Raw genomic sequence first — 14971 nt, forward strand, 5'->3', positions numbered from 1 at the left:
CGGGAAAGATGGAGAAGAGAAAAGGGAGTAGAGAAGTGAGGTGAGAAGGGAAAAGTTATCAACTTCAAACTTCACCTTTTTACTTTTACAAAATAATATAAACTAGCCATTTCAATAACATCAAATCTATCTTAATTGCTAAAGCCCACAATCAAAATTTCATTTTTTTTCCCCACCTCAAGCAGAAAATCTAGAAGCAGTTTCCACGTGGCAGTAAAAGTATTCACATTTTTTTTCTTTAATCAGTACAGTCAGTTTAGCCATCTTTGCTAGCTCCATCAGTTTTTGCAACCATTGCTCCGTTGTAGGAATTGATGTGGTTTTCCATTTCTGAGCGTAAAGTAGTCTTGCTGCTGTCAACATGTATAACTTTCATCCGTAATGAACAGACTCCATTACAGTTCTAACTCAAAGACTACCTGTACAGCTTGTTTCCTGTGGTTTCGAGGATAAAGTAGATGCTTGGAACATTTTAATGTTCTATATTCTATATACACGATGGCTCAGTGGGTTAGGACGCTGAGCTTGTCGATCAGAAGGTCGGCAGTTTGGCGGGTCGAATCCTGGGTGCCGCGTAACAGAGTGAGCGCCTGTTACTCGTCCCAGCTTCTGCCAACCTAGCAGTTTGAAGGCACGTAAAAATGCAAGTAGAAAAATAGGGACCACTCCGGTGGGAAGGTAACAGTGGTCTGTGCGCCTTTGGCGTCTAGTCATGCCGGCCACATGACCACGGAGACGTCCTCGGACAAGCGCTGGCTCTTCGGCTTTGAAACGGAGATGAGCACCGGCCCCTAGAGTTGGAAACAACTAGCACGCATGTGCGGGGGAACCTTTACCTTTACCTTTTATTCTTTTAAACATGGGCAAGTCTATGGACAACCTCAAAATACAGTTTCAAATAAATAAAAATGATACGTATACGAATGAGCACAGATCACAAACCTAATGCTTCCAAATGTAAATCGGTATTAGGAAGTCAGGAATCTACAATTCCTGCTTTTTTCTTAATTGCAATGTGTTTTAGTTTCTCTAAGATTGGAAGGCTTTTGGAAAAAGTTTTACAGAGCAATCCATTTTTTTCTTTTTTATTAAAACTGCAAACTTACTGTCAGAATTAATCTAGAGTGTAGTTTTCAAATGTCAGGCTTAACAAAAAGTCATTTTCAACTCACATCTTGGAAAACAAAATGCATGAAATAATTCCTTTGGTGCAATATATACAGAGCTTTCTATTAGTTTATTTTCAATAGGGATAAGTGCTGTGTTTTATGTACTGCAAAACCACATGTTTAATGTTATGATTATTTCCTCTATTTTGTTCCATGATGTTAATTAATTCTTCTTGAATACTGAAACTATTTCCTTCCCCAGCACACCATTTATTGTCATGGTGCCTATTATTGTTTGTAGCCGTTTTCAGACATGATCTCCTTCATGTCCAAAGCAGACGAAAACTACCGAAAAAGCCCATTTCTTTAAAAAATAAGTTGGTTAAATATACAGTTTAATAACAGAAAGTGCATAACATATTGGATATATTGAAAAATATATCATTGTTCTGAACACTTAGAAATCTGACACCTTTTTCATTAATACAAGTGTCATGTTTAATCATTTTCAAACTTGGCAACTTTAAAATGCTGGCTGAGGAATTCTGGGAGTTGAAATCCACACATCTTAAAGTTGCCAAGTAATTTTGATTAAAGAGCCCACAGATACAATAGATATAAAAAGTCTACGCACCGTTGTTAAAATGCCAGGTTTTTGAGATGTAAAAAAAAATCATTCCAAGATAAATCATTTCAGAATTCTTTCCGCCTTTAACATAACATAAAAGCTGTACGATTGATTGAGTGATTGATCGTTAAATTTATTTGCCACCTATCTCACCGTGAGGCAAGAAACTGAAATATTTTAGGGGGGAAACGTAACAATAAAAATGTACAATAATGTGGTTGCATAAGTGTGCACACCCTCAAACTAATATTTGTTGAAGCATCTTTTGATTTCATGACAACATTTGGTCTTTTGGTGTGGGAACCTATCAGCACGGCATATCTTGCCTTGGGAATCGTTGCCCATTCTTCCTTGCAAAAGCACTGCAAATCTGTCAGATTGCCAAGGCATCTCTTGTGCACAGCCCTCTTCAGGTCACCCCACAGGTTTTCAATTGGATTCAGATCTGGGCTCCGGCTGGGTCATTTCAGAACTTTGATCTTTTTCTGGTGAAGCTATTTTGTGGATATGGAGGTATGCTTTGAGTTGTCCTGTTAAAAGGTGAAATTCCTCTTCAGCATTTTAGCAGAGGCCTGAAGATTTTTTTTTGCCAAGATTGATTGATATTTGGAACTGTTTATAATTTCCTCCACCTTGACTAAAGCCCCAGTTCCGGCTGAAGAAGCCCCAAAGCATAACGTTGCCACCGCTGTGCTAAACTGTGGGTACGATGTACTTTTGGTAATGTCCAGTGTTGTTTTTGCACCAAGCATGCTTTTTGGAATTTCAGATTTTCCTGTAGCCCTCACAATTGAGATCAGCGCAGGAATTTTGCATTCATACGGGTCCAGTCAACTTCCTTTGAAAAATGTTAATGAAATGGATACTTTCTGTTGGATCTCAGATTGAAAGAGATGATGTCCCCCATTCTCAAACTATTCTTGGAACCAACCATATTAGGCAACATTTGTCCAGTCTCCTAACCAGTGCTTCTTTTGTCATAGAACTCACCGGAACAGAGTTCTGCCCCCTTTTTTTTGACAGATTTTCCAAGTTTTAAAAGTAACCTTTGAAAATTTGATGTTTGGTCCACCTGAACCTGAACCTGAACCTTTAACGAAGAGAAGAGTGAGGGGTGACATGATAGCAGTGTTCTAATATCTCAGGGGCTACCACAAAGAAGAGGGAGTCAAGCTATTCTCCAAAGCACCTGAAGGCAGGAGAAGAAGCAACAGGTGGAAACTAGTCAAGGAGAGAAGCAACCTGGAACTAAGGAGAAACAGGACAGTTAGAACAACTAACCAGTGGAACAACCTGCCTCCAGAAGTGGTGAATGCTCCAACACTGGAAGTTTTTAAGAAGAGACTGGACAGCCATTTGCCTGAAATGGTATAGGGTTTCCTGCCTGAGAAGGGGGTTGGACTAGATGACCTCCAAGGTCCCTTCCAACTTATTATTATTATTATTATTATTATTATTATTATTATTATTATTATTATTATTTATTAGTGCCCTGTCCAGCGTAGCAGGTCGGTGGCAAAATCATTAAAACGGTGCATGCGGGCTGCTTGTTTGTCGAGTCCAATGCATGCGTACTTTGGCTGCTTGGCTTGTGGCACTGCTCGGCTTGTGATTGGTCGGGTGGTCGCACGCTGAGTGTTTACTGCGGGTGACAACCATTATGTTTTGTTACACAACTGACGTGTGTGGGTGTGTGTACAGTGATTGACTACGTGCAAAAGGTAAATAAAAGATTAACAAGATGTGAGTTCCGGCACCTTTTTTTCTTACAAAAAAAGCACTGCTCCTAACTATCCTTTTTTTTTTAAGGAGGTTTATTGACAGGGTAAGGGACGCGGTGGCTCAGTGGGTTAGGACGCTGAGCTTGTCGATCAGAAGGTCGGCAGTTTGGCGGGTCGAATCCCGGGTGCCGCGTAGCAGAGTGAGCGCCTGTTACTCGTCCCAGTTTCTGCCAACCTAGCAGTTCGAATGCACGTAAAAATGCAAGTAGAAAAATAGGGACCACTACGGTGGGAAGGTAACAGCGTTCCGTGCGCCTTTGGCGTCTAGTCATGCCGGCCACATGACCACGGAGACGTCCTCGGACAAGCGCTGGCTCTTCGGCTTTGAAACGGAGATGAGCACCGGCCCCTAGAGTTGGAAACGACTAGCACGCACGTGCGGGGGAACCTTTACCTTTTATTGACAGGGTGGTTTGCACACAAGTACTGCAACAGATTCCAGTCCTTCCTTCATTCCCCTGCATCACTGTAGGTTTACCAAAATTCTAGTTCTGAGATACTGACTTTTTTCAGGCTCTTAAGAAAAAGAAAAAAAAGGTATGCTATGATGTTTATAGTTTTCCCTAATTACATTTCTTTTCACAAAGGTTTCAGATTAGTTCATTAAAAAAATTATTTCAGAGGAAAACAAGAGCATCTCTCGTTAGAGAACAAATGTTTTCATAAATCGCATTGCATTCCAGAAAAAAAAAATATGATTCATTGCTGAGAATGAGTCACTGAGCAAACGTTCTGCAGTGAACAAGTTGTTCTTGAACTGCTTAGTAGCGTTCTTCATTACTGCTACATACTATTGTATCAGATTTTTTTCCCCCTCTAAGTAGAATCCTGCGTAACTACTGCCTAAATAAACATGATGGGTTGGCAGAGCTAAGCAGTTGAGAACTGCAAGTGTTTTTTTGAATTCTTAAGGATTTATTGTAGCTACGTTGCATTGCTTAGGAACAAGGGGAGGAATCCAGAACAATGGTGGAAGAGGCCAGGAAAGCAATCCACACGCTTCCTCCTCTTATAACACCATGAGTCTTTCAGGCCCTAATCTGGAAAGCTGAGGATCTCTTCGAAAGAGCAAAAGAGGCAAAAATTAAATTCAGCCAATTACAGGTAGTCCTTAACTTGTGACTGGTTGCTTAGCAACCGGTTGAAGTTATCATAGACCTGCCCAAAGGACTTATGATCCAGTTCCATAGTTCTGATGGCTGTTGTTTCCCCAGTCACACACACACACACACACACACACACACACACACACACTGCTGTCCACATATAGCATCCCATGGTCATGATTGTTTTATGACTGCATTTTATGCCCTAAAGCAGGGGTCCCCAACCCCCAGGCCGTGGACCAGTACTGGGCCACAGCATGCCAGCGACCGGTCCACACAAACAAAGCCCCATCCGCAAAATACAGGCAGAACACAAAACCACGTGCCCTCAGGTCCACAGAAAAATCTCACGGAACTGGTCCCTGGTACCCAAAAGGTTGGGGACCTCTGCTCTGTGGCATTCTTTTCCTTATAGGCATCAAACTTATGATCAAAATTGAACACATTTCCATTATTGAACAAGAGTTAACTGAGTTTTGCCCCATTTTACGAACTTTTTACCCCAGTTGTTCAGCAAATTGTTGCAGTTAAGTCAGGGGTGTCAAACTCAATTTCATTGAAGGCCACATCAGCATTGTGGTTACCCTTGGAGGGCTGGGGGTGTGTGGCCAGGGTGGGCGTGGCCTACTGGGTGGGTGTGGCTGGAGTGCATATGGCCTACTGGGTGGGCATGGCCAGCTCTACATCATTTGTGTCAAGGGTGCCTATGAGGGCCTGGGCAGGAGTGGGACAGATCTGAGGGTCTCTGGCAGAAGGAGATGGGACCAGGGAAGTGCCAAGGCATGGTCCACTGGAAGAGCCTCACTGTTCCTCTCAGGCCATTGGGGGGGCTGGACAGTGGCGTGGAGGTCAAATGCCTAGCCCAGCCCTCAAGCACCCACGGCATAAGCCCAGCCCCACTTCCCCAAGGGGGTGCCCACCTGCATTTACCTCCTCAAGGCTGCTGCTGCTGTGCTTGCTCTCAGCCAGGTTGCTCATGATGGGTACGAGGGCAAAGTCAAGAGGGAGGCCCATTCCCTCTCCATGTGAGGAGACCTGGCTTTGTATCCAAAGCTTCCTTAGTAATAGGGAGACCCCCCCAGGATAGGCCAGGAGGAGGGGGCAAGGGGATGGTGAAAGGGCAGCTGAGCAGGACTAAGGTAGGACTTCCCTCAGACCTTCCCTCTCCCTTCCTTCCTTCCAAAGAACAGAGTGGTGGGAAAATATTTGAGATGGGGGAGGGAGAAAAACAGGCAAGAAACACAGCTGGGGAAGTGTCATCCTTCGTGAGGAATGAAGAAATGCACCATTGCCTGGAAATGGCCAGCACATGGCCCTCGCCTACTTCACATATCCGGCTTGGTGGGTTCTATGGGAGGGAATGCCATGAGCAGCGTGAGAGTCAATGTTACCTGCGCAATGCTGCCCAGCCCCTAGCCTGCCTGGTTTTGGCAGGTAGCGGGGTGCTCTATTCACAGTGCCGAGAGGCTGAGCCGGGTGGCATGAATCTGAAGAGAAGCACAACGCTGCCCAACCCCTAGCCTGCCCGAAGTAGGCAGGGCCATGTGCTGGCCACTTCCAGGCGATGGTGCATTTCTTCATTCCTCACAAAGGGTGATAACTCCCCAGCATGCAACCAGGGGCCAGTGCCGACACGGCACGGGCCAGTCCCTCACTGTTTCCAGATGGCCTTGTGGAGCTAAGACTGAATGTATTTCAGCATAGATGACCACCACGAAATTGTACATTGGCTCCTGGCCAGCCTGGGCTGGGGCCAAGACAGCAGGGGCCGTTCCCTTACTGTTTCCAGGGTGGCTTCGCGGGCCACATGAAACCACTTTGCGGGCCGCATCCGGCCCCCAGGCCTTGTGTTTGACATGTCTGAGTTAAGTGAATCTTGTGATTGTTAAGCAAATCCAGCTTCCCGCATTGACTTTCCTTGTCAGAAGCTATCTGGAAAGGTTACAAAATGGTGATCACATGACCTTGGGACACTGCCAGCCGTCATCAATACATGCCAGTTGCCAAGCGCCTGAATTTTGATCACATGACTGATGGGATGCTACAATGGTTGTAGGTAAGTCACTTTTTTCAGTAATAATATGGATCATAAGTCACTTTTTCCAATAAAAATAATAATAAAGTTGGTATTATTGTAAAATCTTGTTTTTGTAAAACTCTTTAATAAATAATAATAATAATAATAATAAAGTTGGAAGGGACTTTGGAGGTCATCTAGTCCAACCCTATACCATTTCAGACAAATGGCTGTCCAGTCTCTTCTTAAAAACTTCCAGTGTGGCAGCATTCACAGCTTCTGGAGGCAGTGCCATTGTATATTTGAATGGTCACTAAACAAATGGTTGTCAGTCGAGGACTTCCTGAAGTCACAACTATGAACATCCCTAGAAAGCATTGCCAAGGGTAAGGGATGAGGGGAATTGTAGTTCAGCAATATTTCCTACCTATGAGTGTTCCATGGGTTTTGTTGAAAGGCCTCTAGATAAGCTTGAGCTGGCATAAACAAATTGCAGTTTCTTATAAGTGTGTGTGTGTGTGTGTGTGATATTTCAACCAACATATATAAGAAAAATTGGTCAGATTATTGCATGCCTAGTTGTCTCAGGGTATTTTATTTTTATTTTTAAGCATATCATTCCAACTGAAGGGCACCAGCAAAAGATTTGCATGCGCATTAATGTAATGCAGCTCATTTCTATAATTGAGGAACAGCTTTATCAAAAGGGTGCTTTTGGTGGGTGAATCATGCAATGTGTATATTTCATTTCAGGCACAATGAGTCATTTTTTAATTGAAATGATGTGTCATCTCCAAACCGAGATAAAAATCCACCAGTTAAGAAAGTTATTTGCCACCTACATAGGACTTTCTGGTCTTCTGTGCATAATATAAACATATGTGAATGCAACCTGTTTTCTCTTTTCACAGTGGAACAATTCTAGAGCAATAACTAACCCAAGGAGGCTGACTGAAGGAATATTCCACCTCGGAAAAAGGTCAATTTGAATTTCACTTCAGAACTAGGAATACCCTCTCCCCCCCACTCCGCCCCCCAAGAGACCAATGTTATGGTCTTCTTAAGCTTTGTAGGCACCATGAATAAGAAGCAGAAATAATCCGCTGGCTTCCCTTTAATCCAAGATATATTATACTCAAGACAATTTCCCAATAATGATAATTATAACACTACAGTGTGTCCCATTAAATAATCTAGATTTTGATAAATTGCTTCCCCTTTTCCACACCTGGAATAATATGTGTAGTTCTAATTGACATGTTAGAAAAATTACATCAAGAAGCTGCACAAAAGGCAGAAAATGGCAATCTAAATTAAAATCTGGGAGTCTTGACATCTTATTTATGAAAAATGTCTAAAATGACTGAAGTGTAAACAAGCTCATCAATAATAATAATAATAATAATAATAATAATAATAATAATAATAATAATGAAGAAGAAGAAGAAGAAGAAGAAGAAGAAGAAGAAGAAGAAGAAGAAGAAGAAGAAGAAGAAGAAGAAGAAGAAGAAGAAGAAGAAGAAGAAGAAGAAGAAGAAGTTGGAAGGGACTTTGGAGGTCATCTAGTCCAACCCCCTGCTCAGGCAGGAAACCCTATACCATTTCAGACAAATGGCTGTCCAGTCTCTTCTTAATAACTTCCAGTGTTGGAGCATTCACCGCTTCTGGAGGCAGGTTGTTCCACTGGTTAATTGTTCTAACTGTCAGGAAGTTTCTCCTTAGTTCTAAGCTGCTTCTCTCCTTGATTAGTTTCCATCCATTGCTTCTTGTCCTGCCTTCAGGTGCTTTGGAGAATAGCTTGACTCCCTCTTCTTTGTGGCAACCCCTGAGATATTGGAATTCTGCTATCATGTCACCCCTAGTCCTTCTTTTCATTAAACTGGACATACCCAATTCCAGCAACGGTTCCTTATATGTTTTGGCCTCCAGTCCCCTGATCATCTTTGTTGCTCTTCTCTGTACTCTTTCTAGAGTCTCAACATCTTTTTTACATCATGGTGACCAAAACTGGATGCAGTATTCCAAGTGTGGCCTTACCAAGGCATTGTAAAGTGGTATTAATACTTCACATGATCTTGATTCTATCCCTCTGTTAATGCAGCCTAGGACTGTGTTGGCTTTTTTGGCAGCTGCAGCACACTGCTGGCTCATATTTAAGTGAACGTCCACTAGGACTCCAAGATCCCTCTCACAGTTACTACTATTGAGCAAGGAGCCACCTATACTACACCCGTATGTTTGGTTTTTCTTGCCTAAATGTAGAACCTTACTTTTTTCACCATTGAATTTCATTTTGTTAGATAGCGCCCAATGTTCAAGCCTGTCCAGATCCTCCTGTATCTTAAGCCTATCTTCTGGAGTGTTAGCTATTCCTGCCAGCTTGGTATCATCTGCAAATTTGATGAGTTCCCCATCTATCCCCTCGTCCAAATCGTTGATGAAGATGTTGAAGAGCACTGGGCCCAGAACAGAGCCCTGGGGCACCCCACTACACATTTCCCTCCATGTAGATGCAGTTCCATTGAGGACCACACGCTGAGTACAGCTGGTCAGCCAGCTACGAATCCATCTGGTGGTGATGCTGTCTAACCCATATTTTTCTATCTTATAAAGTAGTAGGTTGTGATCTACTTTATCAAATGCCTTACTGAAGTCCAAGTAAATTATATCTACAGCATTCCTCTGCTCCACTATGAACAACTTGGACATGGAGAAGACTGTCTCCATTCAAAATCTATGACCAGAATTTGTCCAATGAAGCTGAAAGACCTTCTTCATACAATACATAATTAAACTGTGGAATTCATGGCCATAAGATATGACTATGATCACTAACTGGGCTAGCTTTAAAAGGAAAATGGAGAGATTTACCCAGTCTGTTAAGGTCTATCAGTCTTGAAAATCTAATTGCCACTGCTGAGATGAAAATTATCCTTCCCCACAGCCAAACACTCTTTTCCTCTATTGGTGCTATTCCCAAACTCCTGACTTGCTTCTAAGATAATGGGTGGCAAACCTACCCAATATATATATTCACCCTACCTTTATTATTTTTTATAACTAGTTCAAGGTGGCAAACATACTCCTTCATCTTCCACAACAATAATTCTGTGAGGTGAGTTGGGTTGAGAGAGTGGCTCAAAGTCACCTAGTTGGCTTTCATGCTTAGGACAGAGCTAGAAGTCACTGTCTCCCGGTTTTCCTGGGCTCCAAGATCACCGCAGATGGGGACTGCAGCCAAGAAATTAAAAGACGCTTGCTCCTGGGGAGGAAAGCCATGGCAAATTTAGACAGCACACTAAAAATCAGAGACATCACCCTGCCAACAAACGTGTGTATAGTCAAGGCTATGGTCTTCCCAGTTGTACTATATGGCTGTGAAAGTTGGACCACAAGAAAGGCTGAGCACCAAAGAATTGAGGCCTTTGAACTATGGTGCTGGAGAAGACTCCTGCGAGTCCCTTGGACTGCAAGGCGATCACACTGGTCAGTCCTAAAGGAGATCAACCCTGACTGCTCTTTAGGCCAGATCCTGAAGTTGAAACTCAAATACTTTGGCCACATAATGAGAAGGAAGGACTAATGCTAGGAAAGATTGAGGGCAAGAGAAGAAGGGGACAACAGAGAATGAGGTGGCTGGATGGAGTCACTGAAGCAGTAGGCATGAGCTTAAATGGACTCCAGAAGATGGTAGAGGACAGGAAGGCCTGGAGGAACATTGTCCATGGGGTCGTGATGGGTCGGACACGACTTTGCAACTAACAACAACAGTAAGTAAGATAGGGGTGGGCGTTCACAAATAACACCATACAATAAATCAAGACCAGCAACCTGTCTCCTTCCCACCACACACATTTCCAGTTTGTCACCTTTGGAGGTCATACTGATGAGATAATTGCCAACAAAACCATTTCCCATTGTTTTGAGATAGATGAAACTGCCATAGCCTAACCCACTTTTTAACCCACCACACTACTAAAATGATCAGGGTAGTCCTTGGTTCCCAAGACCTGTAATGAGATATGATTGTCTATCTGTCTATCTATACATCCATACAGCCATCTGCCAACATCTGTAGTACTCTTCTGATTTTAGGCGGCTTACAATAATAATAAAAAAAAACAACTGGAGCACCGCTTGAACACCATTGGCATTGACAAAATCACCATCAGTCAATTGCAAAAGGCAGTTTTACTTGGAACAGCTTACATCTTGCAAAGATTCCCTTAACACCATCAAATATCCACAGCTACCTCTCCCAGATCCTTGGAAAGGACTCGACAGGTGGATAAAAATGCCACATCCAGTCTGAACATCTGACTGTGCAATGAAGCAATCATAATAATAAATTATTACCTAAGTGCACACATTTGTCTAAGCAATGAGTTTACAAAATACTCTACCTGACTTCACACAAGCAGCAAATCATAGCACGAATTACTTTGTTCTGTCACTAAGTATCCAGATTTGCATATCTCATTAAGAGATGTTTTAACCATGGTTGGTTGAATAATCCAAAGAAGATAAAAACACAATCCCAATATCATGTGGCTTATGAGAAAAAGTAGAGGCACCTTAAGAATCTGTGCCCCACACATCCCATGCCACCACCCACAGGTATCCATAGAAAGGGAATCAAGCAAGAATGGCCACCACAGCATGACTGAAGCCCCTTTATTTTTATATGTGTTGTGATTCAGCTAAAAGACATAGGGTTTCTATTGCATAATCACGACCACCACCTTCATTTGTTTGACATCCTCCACTCCACCAAAGATGCTCTAGTCTAGGCATCATTTGTTTCTGTCTCATTCTGCTGTGAAACTCATATGTCGATATATTTTTCTAATGAGCTATGAGAATAACTTTGGAAAGGAGAAGAAAGAGCTACAGCCTAGACAGCTGTCTGATAAGAGAAATTTGAATCTAAAGGAAGGATAGGGGTGGAGAAAGTGCCTCAAAAGAAACCCTCCCTAGTTCTGTGAGAAGTAAAGGCAGAGAAGGGGGAAGTGTTTTCAGACTTGCAAGATTCTGTTACTATATCTTTACAATAAGGGTAGTAATAATACGATGGTTTGACTTCCTGTCTGGACTATACCAAGGGATTGGCAATTTCAACGAAAGTATATACCATATATAATGGAACAGGAATCATTACTGTTGTGTACATGCATTAGCATTTCACAATGCAATAATTTAAAATAATATTTAATACGGGATTCCCCACCATCGCTACCTTTTTGAAACTTTTCAAGAAGCCTTGCCTTCAGGTCTGTTGATGCCCTCAAAAGTTGTATGATCCTGCCTTAAGCCATGTTTTTTCACCATGCACAGTGGCTGTTCCCACAGCACACTGAGCAAAAGCTAAAAAGCCACATAACTAGGAGAGGTGAACTAGTCAGAGATGGTTTACCAGTAGATGCCAAGATCCACCACCACAAAGTGGAAAACACAGGACTACCTGGAAAAAAGCTCTCACCAAGTTGCAGCTCCTGGATTGTCCGTGGCTACTTCTGATTTAGCTTAAAGGAAGAACAGATATAAACGGGCAGCGAGGAAAAGTGTTTGGTGAAAGTGTGGAAGATATTTCTTCTTATCACAATTTAAAAAGCATCCTTTTAAAGCAGGACATACAATGGAGGCTTTTAAAAAAGTAAGAGGGATTCCTTCAGGACAGGGCCAAATTTTGTCTTCAAAAGAAGAGACCAACCTCCATCTGGGTGTCATCTGTGTGCATAATTTTGACATCAAAACTATTTTCACCACAGATGTTTCTTCAGAAAACTGGCGACTACATCTGCTGAAGAAAATGCTGCATCTTGAAAGGATTGTCTTGCTCAAACAAGGGTAATTTATTACTTTGATTTTAATTCCTTGCAACAGGAAAAAAAACCCCACTTGTTCAAGAATGCAGGCTTAAAAACCAACAGTTGTAGTTGACATTATTTAAAAACAAAAAAGAAAGAAGAAAACAGACTAGGCACAAAGCTGTATTTTTCCAAAGAAGAGGGGGTTTTTTTTCAAAGCAAATTCAGCTCAATATTTTAGAACTACTTCTGAATCATCTTTTTTATAAGATTTAATGATTTGTACTCATCATCTATCCAACATTCCTCCTATACAGACACAATCATAAATTGCAGATTAACATTATGACATAGCATCATGCTATGCCAAAAAATTAAAAAAAAATTTAAAATATGTCCAGACAACCCATTAAGGCAGAGGTCCCCAGCCCCTAGTCCAGGGACCAGTACCGGGGTGTGGCATGCCAGCAACCGGTCCACACAAACAAGCAAAGACCCATCTGCAGGATGCAGGCAGCACACAAAACCACACACCCTCCAGTCCGCGGAAAAACCTCTCTCCATGGAACCAATCCCTGGTGCCCAAAGGTTGGGGACCTCTGCACTAAGATATTTTGGATAGTTAATGATGAAAATCACAACACCATCTAATGCCCCTTTTTCTATGTAGCCATTTAATCTGTGTCTAAGGTCTTTAGAAAATGAAGCACGTTTTCCAAATCTGAAGTAATTTCTGTTTCATCCAGCATCTATTCCAATTTGAAACCATGCTTCATCTGAATTCAAAACCAAGAATCAAAATGCAAGCATGTTTCTTTTTTCGAATGTTGCTTTGGTGGAGAAGTAGGATAAGAAGAAAAGGAACATCTTTTCTCTCTTTATGTTTTTTTTTTCAGAATATGCAATCTTTGGCAATGCATTTACATTCTGGCACCCACTTCTAATAGGAATCTAAAACTTCTGTCTGTCTAATCTGTTGTTGCATCTGGACCAATTGTTTCAGTTCAGTCGCCTATTACCAACAATTTCTAGACAGAGCTTTGTTACAGGAAGGCACATCTATCAGAATGATAGCGTTGGAAGAAACCTTGAAGATCTTCTAGTCCAGCCTCCTGCTCAAGCAGGAAATCTTATACCATTTGAGAAAAATGGCTGCCCAGTCTCTTCTTAAAAACCTCCAGTGATGGAGCATCCAGAATTTCTGAAGACAATCCATTCCACTGATTAATTATTCTCATTGACAGGAAATTTCTCTTTAATTGTAGGTTGGCTCTCTCTTTGATAAGTTTCCATCCATTACTTCTTCTTTTGCCCTCAGGTGTTTTGGAGAATAGGTCGACCCCCTCTTCTCTGTGACCACCCCTCAAATATTGGAAGACTGCTATCATGTCACTCCTCGTTCTTCTCTTTGTTAGACTAGACATACCCAGATCCCACAATCACTGATCCTATGCTTTAGCCTCCTGTCCCCTGATCATCTTTGTTGCTCTTCTCTGCACTCTTTTTAGAGTCTCAGTATCTTTTTTGTATTGTGGTGACCCAAACTGGATGCAGTATTCCAAGTGTAGTCTTACCATTGCAGTACTGCATCATTGCAGTTGTTAAGTTAGTGACATGGTTCAGTAAAGCAGGCTTTCCCATTGACTTTGCTTGTCAGGTCACAAAAATGATCGCATGACCCCAGAACACAGCAGCTGTCATAAATACCAAGCATCCAAATTTTCCATCAATTGACTGTGGGGATGCTGCAAAGGTCATAAGTATAAAAACAGTCACGAGTCACTTTTTGCAGTGCTGCTGTAATATGGAATGGTGGCTAAACAAATGGTTGTAAGTTGTGTATAGCTAAATCAAATTTTTAAAAAGACCTTTGAGTTCATCATGAATCAATACATTAATTCAGCTTAGCTGCATGTCCTGCTTGGCCTGGTGTGAGGATAGCCTTCCAGGATAGTTGATTTCCTGGTGTAGTCCATTTAGGGGGACAGACATGTTTGAGAGAGGGAGGAATGGGATTCTCACAGCCTGAGCAATTTACTTATAATGATAGCAATACTGATGGTTTGCTTCTGGAACTCCTGAAAAAAAGGACATAGTTCTCTGAGTACTTGGCCACTTTAGACTCAGGTACCTCCTGAGTGGTCACTTCCAAGAGATGACCTGCCTCTGGGCATACGTGGCAGTATTTCGTCAGCCTTGAAGAAGAGTGTAGTGTGCCTTTTCCTTAAGAGACCATTGGGGAAACCAAACATCATGGACAAGTGGAGAAACATCTTGGAGACAGTATCTTCCATGTATGTTTTGATTGCATTTCCCAGATTCCCTTGAGATTCTTCCAAATTCCCTTGAGGGATCAAGCCCGGGAAGGCTAATATAAAGCCTTATTAAATAAGACAGAAGGAGATCTGTGGTTCTAAAACATGGTTGGATGAGGAATGGAATGGAATGGAGTGGAGTGGAGTGGAGTGGAATGGAATGGAATGGAATGGAATGGAATGGAATGGAATAGAATAGAATAGAATA

The sequence above is a fragment of the Vipera berus genome (genome assembly GCF_964194415.1).
Source record: "Vipera berus genome assembly, chromosome: 3".
In the NCBI taxonomy this organism is placed as follows: domain Eukaryota; kingdom Metazoa; phylum Chordata; class Lepidosauria; order Squamata; family Viperidae; genus Vipera; species Vipera berus.